The 7,706-nt window shown below is 55.8% G+C and overlaps 1 long non-coding RNA gene across 2 annotated transcripts in view; it reads right to left on the bottom strand.

Moving 5' to 3' along the window:
* Positions 1–384: 384 nt before the first annotated feature.
* The window catches only part of LOC111737882, a 10,490-nt gene continuing 3,168 nt past the window's right edge, over positions 385–7,706 (bottom strand). The window contains exons 2-3 of one of the 2 annotated variants that reach the window (XR_002779597.1): positions 6,133–6,361; positions 385–1,043 (exon numbers count right to left, since the gene is read on the bottom strand). This is a non-coding gene — a long non-coding RNA (uncharacterized LOC111737882). Of the gene's footprint in view, positions 1,044–5,196; positions 5,276–6,132; positions 6,362–7,706 lie in introns of those variants that run through there. The other variant, XR_002779598.1, reaches the window with a different exon arrangement.

Below are 7,706 nucleotides of genomic sequence, written 5' to 3'. Positions count from 1 at the left end.
AGTCCTGTGTGTTCCAGGGGAGGACAGAAGGCTGTGAACTGGAGCTGGCCAGGGTCAGGGGGGTTTCTGGGGTGGGGGGTGGGGCATAGGGTATTTTGCCCCCTCCGCACATCAACCTCCTAAGCGGCACATTTTAATAGAATATGTTGACATAAAGGTTACTAAGACCAAGATGAAAATACGTCTGGAGCGGAGCTTCTCCAACTCTCTGTAGTAGAGGCCCAATTGTTTGCTTTTTAATTTCCCATCAATGACGGGCCATTTCTTTTGTAAAATATAACACAAAAGAATAACTGGAAAAAATAAAATGAACAAAGGGACATAGAAAAATATAAGCCAAAAAAATTTCCATTATTAGATTCAACTGACATAAAATGACTCCGCTGGATTGCTCTGGAAGGATGTAAATGCTTCCTGACTCTCTCTGAGCTTACCTCACCCTGGCTCCGAGGGAGCAGTGTGCAGAGGGCGGCAGACCTCACGCTGCCAGTGGCCTGGTTCCAGGAGAGCCTCAGAGAGCCAGATGTGAACCATCCAGAGGGGGTGATCCAAGGGCGGAGCCTTGCAAACACTCTTCCCAGCCTCTGTCCCGCACCTGCTTCCAGGCGTCTCCCCATCTTGGTATCTGACTACACTTCTGCTAGGAGAGGACCCCACAGCACAGGAGGCCGCGCCTGGGACGCGGGGTGTCCTGGCGTGTTCGTAGTTCAGAGCGCTTTCACGTCGTGTGAAGTCCCTGTTCGACATTTGTTTGGGGGAGAGGTTGAGACCTGCATGGGGGCTGCAGGGTAGGAGGGGAGGCTGGCAGCAGCCTCAGTTTCTTTTTTACTCTCCTGGGCAGTTTCGCCCTGCCCCAAGTTGCTGACCCTGCTCAGCCAACAGACGCCCTGCCAGGGACCACACCAACCTCTTCGGAAGGCGATTCAGTGAACAGCTTTTGTACTGAACATACTCCTTGGCGAAGGTCTCTCCCCACTCCCGGGCAGCTTGTCAAAGTGGGTTCTCTTCCCGGAGAGATGCTGGAGAACATGGCTGTGTCCGTCCTGTCACAGGACCAGTGATGTGTTCGTGCCCGGTGTTTGAGCCTCCTCTGGGTTAGTATCTGCACAGCTGCCCTGCAGGCCTCCCTTACATGGCTCTGTTAGGGAGCAGTTTATTAACTTGTTTCCCTGAGCCGATGGGGACAATGATAATAAGAACTCTGAGCCAGGCACTTTACACACATTATCTCGTCTAATTTTCACCACCCTGAGAAGGAAGTGTGAGTACTGCTCCCATTTTACAGACAAGTAAACTCACAGTTTTATGCAGCCTGAGCCTGTCAAGGTCACACAGGCCATCAGTAGTAGAGGCAGGTGAAGCCAAGGCTACCCCACTCTACACTCTCATTCTGGACCAGGGTGCAGGGGCCTCGTGAAGGAAGGAAGAGCCCAGAGCAGGATCTAGGGGAGTTCTCTGTAAGGAGCCAGCCGGGGGGCCATACAGAAAGCCAGGCTGTGGGAGGGGGCAGAGCTGAGAGACCATCATCTTTTCCATTTCCTTGGCAGAAAAAGGAGGCAGCCCTCAGCCTCTCCCCTGCGCAGTTCACACTTTGGCTCTGGGCCCAAGCTCGCAGCAGGGGATGGCAGGTTCCAACTTCTCTGTACTGGCTCCTGTGGGCGTTTTACACTCAGCCCCTCTGGCTGGGGTTGTGTGATGACAGGCAAGCACTAGCTGATGATTTAACCTCCGGACACTCCTCAGCCATGGAGCCTCGAGAGGATGAATAAAGATGTCGAACTTGAGGCTGTTACATTTTTTAAAAAGTTAAAGATGGAACGATTTGGGAGATATGATCAGGCAAGACTAATTACCTCCTTTCTTGCCTTTTTCCCCCACCAACCCCCAGGATAGTGATGGTCTCCAGGTCAGGGAGGAAGAAAGCTGGGGGCGGGGTGGGGGAACTCTGCCTGGACCCTCTCCCCTCCCCATTAGCTGGGCTGAATCTTGGGGAGTGGACACGAGAAGCCCCAGTGATGTTGCATAAATGAGAGTAGAGGGACCGGTATCCTGCTTTCTGTCTGCAGCCCTGGGAGGCCCGCCAGTCCCTGAGGTTCAGTGACAGCTACTTGGGGGCATGGGCAGCCCCACTGGGCGTCCCCATCCTCCCATGGGATGCACCCCAAGATCTTTCAGCAAGAACAAGGTGAGACTGAGGGTCCTGATTAGGGAGGCAAGCCAAGGGATGGGGCATGAACCCCCACACAGTAAACGAAGACTGAGCCCTGGACCCCGATACATCAGCTCTGGGGAACTGCCTGGAACACCGAAGTGAGAACCAACCTCTGAGAGGAGGCGGCTGAGGAGAGAAATTGTGATTTTAATCGAGTTTAAGCGTAAAACAACTTAGAAATCATTGCAGTGACTACGTTTATTTGGAAGTTATCAGACTAAATTTTATATTATCTGAGGCAATATATGGGCAAATTTGGCTTATGATCAAAATTAAGCTCAGTAATGGGAAAAATGTTTATCTACGTTTGCATGTCAAAGTGTAGGAATGTGGATTAATGTCCCTGGAAAACCGAGTCCAGGCTTCCCCAGGAGTTTCGGCCTGGGTGATTCCAGTGGTCTGAGGCCTCCTGCTCATCCCACGATGACCACTGGGATCCCCCTGGATCTCTTAAAGCACAGGGACCTTGGGAGATGATACGCTAAGATTCACCCCCGTGGTTCTTCCCTGCAAAGTGCCAGGGTTTTTTCTGGGGGAAGGAGAGAGGGACATGCCCACGGGAGATGCCGCCATCACGCATCCTCACGGCATCCCAGTGGAGAGGAATTTAACGCATACCGAACACCTGCTACATTTCAGAACTTCTTTACACAGGTACAAGGCGCCTACATAGAAAAGTCATGAAATGCAATCGACAGCTGACCATGTGGGAGCCACTATCTCGCTGAGGACCACACACAGCGTCTACTCCTCAGCACAACAGGTGAGGTAGGTGTGACTGCTCCCATCTTACAGATGAAGAAACAGAGACACGGTGAGGTTAAGGTCATGGAAACCAGCCAGTGGCTGAGTCAGGCTTTGGACCCCGTGGGTCTGACGCCAAAGTCCATGCCCTCTGTCTTTCCTCAGCTCACTCGCTGAGGGCCACAGCGTCCTGTCCTGTCCCTCCGTGCTCTTATCGTCTGTAGGATGGGAGACTCACGCCTTCCAGGATGCCTGCACCCCACCGAATCACAGAGCCTGGAGGGGCCTCCGGATGCTGGGCTGGCTCCCCCCTCACCCCAGCCTCCGGGCCCCCTGAGGAGCCAGCGTGGCCTCATTCTCTATCCCTCAGCAGCCAAATGAGAATCCTGTGACTGCCCAGGGGCTGAGAACACCCATTTTATCAGCCGTTTCCAAGCTTCGCACACAGAACCGCTACTGCTGGCCACAGGGTAAGGCAGGCCAGGGCTTTGATCGCCCGTTGTTTGGTGACCCGGCCAGATAGCCAGAAGCTAAAGACTGGACAGCAGGCTGTGTGACCTTTGATGTATAGTCCTTTCTCTCTCTGGGCCTCAATTTCTTTAACTGTAGAATGAGGGCCCAGGGCCAGGTAAGCCATAGAGGCTTTGACAGAACACCATGATTCCATCCTCTTTCTCCAAAACAGGTGTGTTCCTGTGTATGTGTACGTGTGTCCACATGCCTCTGTCTGTGCCTGTTTATGTGTGTGCATGTATGCTTGTGTGTGCCTTTGTGTGTGTGCCTCTGTGTGTGTGCGTGTGCCTCTGTGTGTGTGCGTGTGCCTCTGTGTGTGTGCGTGTGCCTCTGTGTGTGTGAGGGGGTGGTGAATCCCCAGTTTCCTTACCACTGAGCCTCATCTCCAAGAGTGACGAGATCTGCTGCCTCCCACGCCTTCAGGCTACGAAGCAAGGTAACTCCTGGCTCAGGGCAAATGCCTTATGGGCCCAAGCCTATGGGGCCTGGAGCCTGAGCCCTGAGTCCCTCTATGTCCCCGCCCGCCTACCACCCCGGGCAAGGCACAACGGCATGGACCTTAGACCCTCTGTCTGCCCAGTTTATGGCTGGAGGTATGAGGCCAAGAGTCAGGCGGGAGCAGCTGGCAGAGCTGCCCTCCAGGACGAGCAGAGAGGACCGCCCTTTGCTGGCGGATCCCCCAAGGCCCTGCAGATGGAGAGGCCTGTCCCGGGAACCCTCTTCTTAACAGAGGTGGTGAATTAAGGTTTATGTCCTGTAGTTTTTTTAGATTTGGTAGACCTAGAGGTGAGTCAGGATACTTTTGGACTCTTTCAAAACTGGAAGGCAACTTGAGTTGGGGCCTCCGGAGTTCAGACAGCTCACCTTTCATCCGCATCTGTGGTAGTTGGACGAGGGACGGAAGAAAAGCAAGAAAGACAAACATTGCGCTTTCTGCTTTGGGGACCAGAGCTCCAGCTGGGGCCCGGGGAGCTCCTCCAGGGGCATGGTCCGATCTCTTCTAGCCTGGTAGTGCCCTGAGTCTGAGAACCAGGCCTGAAATTGTCGCCGAGCAGTGAGGATACGGGGACGCGGCTCGGGTTAGGGGTGGGCAAGATCAGCTAAGCGACCCCTTCCTTTGAGCCAGGTGTGAACCAAGTCCCTCATAATCCCCAGCGGAGTCTGGGCTCACGGTGACCCTGGGAGGGGACTATTAGTTCTCTCCTTTGCCGTGAGAAACTATTGCTGGGAGACGTCAAATGTTTGGCCCAAGACCCTGTGGCCAGTAAGTGGCAAAGCTGGGACCCGACCCCAGAGCTCGGCTGCGCTTCGAAACGTTGCTGCCGTGTCCAGGGAGGCTCTCCGTGAAGCTAGCGGTAGGAGCCGTGCCTTTCAGTTGTGACTCTGTGACTTAGCTGGTAACCTCGCCTAACCTTGCTGGGCCTTGGTTTCCCCGTCTGTGACAATGGAAGGGTACACAGAAGGAGAGCAGCCAACGAGAAGCAGCCTTGGCAAACCCTCTGAAACTGTGAGAGGCCTCAGAAGCATAAGGGGCCCGAGGGAGCCACAGTGCCGGCTGGAGCTGGGAGGAGAAAGAAGGGGAGGAGGGGGGAAGGAGGCGGAGGCTGACGTGTGGTTGGGAGCTGGGGCCATGGCAGGGAAGCCAGCCAGGGACGCGTTTTGAAACTGGTAAGTTCATCCTCCTCTTGCTGGCTTCCATCCTCCCTTACAGAAACGCGTCTTGGCTGCCAGTTTCACCAAATCTCCTCCCTCGCCCTTTTCTCCGGGTCTTACTCCAGGTCGGCTGGCCACAAACTTCCCACAAATCTGAAGAAGGCAAGGCGGAGTGGAGGCTGGCATGCGAGGCTCCCAGGAACATTTGCATTTTAGCAGCGAGGGGATTAATAGCGCAGGGTCTTCAGAGATGCCGAGGAAGGTGGCCCAGTTCTCAGCCTCAGGGACAGAAGGTGGGAGTATTGAGAAAGGTCCTGCCCCAGGGCTTCTGGCTTCTGTCTGGCCTGGCTGATCTCTGCCCGGGAAGGCAGACTCTGCTGGGCCTGGCTTCTGAGAGCCAGGCCAGGCTCCAGGCTGAGCCTCAGGCAGACCCCTGAGGCTGAGTCTCACCGCTTTCACCTCCAACACTCACAGGGTTAGGCCCCCTTGCTTCTTCTTCTATGAAATCTGGATCCTCCCCAGCCCTGGCCAGGGACCTGAGGCCAGTTCCCCTCCTGCTAGCTCATTTCCCGGCACTGTCTGACCCTGGACCAGCCGTGAATGAGGGGGAGGCCACCGGAGCAGCTGGCTGGCCTCTGGGAGGTAGAAACCGGGACTGTATCCAGCCCATGCAGGCTGGCTCAGGCAGGGGGAGCCAGGCCAGCAGGCCCCAGCAGCAGTCTGAAGAAATTTCTGAATTACCTCCTGGCTGGAGACCAGAGGCCAGAGCGGGCCTGGGCTGGCCCTGCTGGCTGAGGCCTTTGAGGAGCCTCTTTCTGGCCTCTGAGGCCTCACCACCTCCGCCCTCCTCCCCACACTCCCCTCTGCCCACCTGCCTCAGAGCTGCAGCCTCCTCCAGCAGTGAGTTCCAGCTGAAGGAGCCCGGCAGTGCTCCGCACCACCCCGTTTGTGGAAGAGGCAGCCCAGGGCCTGAGGAAGAGGAGCACGTCCTTCTTTCTTCCTGGCCTTACCTGCAACCTGTTGAAGTTGGGGCTGTTCTTTCTCTCTTCTCTCTTCCAGAAACACAAATTTCATCTGGCCAAAGTCCAGAGGAGGCCTCTCTAATTTCTTCACCTTCATTGGAGCTGTTGTGGGGAAAATGATGACTTGGGGGGCTCCAACCCCTCCGTTCCTGGTTCCCAGACAGGAAGGCCCTTTGTGCGCAGAAGTCCACACCCGCAGGCAGCACCAGCTACATAGCTCGTTTAAAAATAATTAAGGATTTTAAGACAGTGACAAGAGAGCCTGAAGCCAAGCCCAGAACCTTTCTAAGAATGGGGCCCTGTGTGACTCCATGGGTTGTACCCATGAACCAGCCCTGCTCCCAGAAACCCCGGCCCTCCTCCGTCCTATCCTGTGTCTCTCCTCCTGGACCATAGACTGTCTTTGAGATCTCAGCTGGAAGATGGGTCCAGACAGACATGCACCTGCTCTGCTCCTTAACGTCTTAACACCGTCCTCAGCGGCCAGTGTCTGATGCCTCATCTTGACCTTCCTCCCAGAGAAACTGAGGCAGCAGGGAGGCCTGGGGCCTCTCGATCTCATGCAATACCGCCCATCCCAGATGTCCAGGGGAGGGTTGGGGTGGTGCCTGGGTCTGGGGCTCCCCCGAGCTGCCCACGATGTGCCGACCCCAGAGCTCTGGGTGGGGGGCTGGTGGCAGAGAAGTTCCTGCCCTGGCCTTCTGTCCCCCATCAGTGTCGTTTTCCCCGTGGGGAGGGAGTGGGGGACTTCAGAGTCGCTTTGCTCCCAACCAGGCCTCCACAAAGCCAAGCCTGACGGCTTTGTTCTTTGTCTCCGCTGCCCAGCAGCTGGCTCAGCCAGCACCTGGCGGGGGAACTGCTCTTGGGGCTGTTCAATCCCCTGAGCCAGGGGGCTGGTGGCAGCCTGAGTCCGGGAGTGACTTGGGAATTTCGCTCGACTCTGGCAGCGGCAGCTGGGCCGTCGGGCGGTGCCAGGCCACAGGGAAGGTGGCCCTGACAGGGACCAGAAAGCAGCCACTTCTCAGCCTGGCAGATGCCTCAGGCCACAGCCGGTGCAAGACGCTCCTTTCTGCAGCCTCATCGCGGGCTCCAGGCCTCCCACCAGCCTCAGAGACAGCGATGGCCACTCCCCGTCATGGTCTGGAGCACGGAGGGCCTGGCAGGGGCCAAGGCGTCTGTGTGCAGTGTCCCATTGGTTCTCTCAGAGCCGTAGGCAGGGGGACCTATTATTACATAACGAGAATCACATTAACCGAGGAGCTGGTTCCCAGCCACACCACTGCCACGTTGTCCCTTGTGTTACTGTGCTCTTCGGTCTCAGAAGGCATTACAATGGCAATGTTCGTGTGGGTATTTATTTAATGTGTGCCTTAAGGCTTAAGCTCCGCTGTTTGCATTCATGTCTAGCTGATTGTGACGCTAAATGCTGTAACCCTGGTGCCACACGCAGTGCTCAGAACATAGTAGGTCCCCCATAAATAATAAGGGAATGAAGAAAGGAAGGAAGAAAGGAAGGAAGGAAGGAAGGAGGGAAGGAAGGAAGGAAGGAAGGAAGGAAGGAA

The sequence above is a fragment of the Pteropus vampyrus genome, unplaced genomic scaffold (assembly GCF_000151845.1).
Source record: "Pteropus vampyrus isolate Shadow unplaced genomic scaffold, Pvam_2.0 Scaffold32, whole genome shotgun sequence".
In the NCBI taxonomy this organism is placed as follows: Eukaryota; Metazoa; Chordata; class Mammalia; order Chiroptera; family Pteropodidae; genus Pteropus; species Pteropus vampyrus.
The sequence above is the reverse complement of the archived record's forward strand: the minus strand, read 5'-3'. Positions and strand labels throughout refer to the sequence as shown.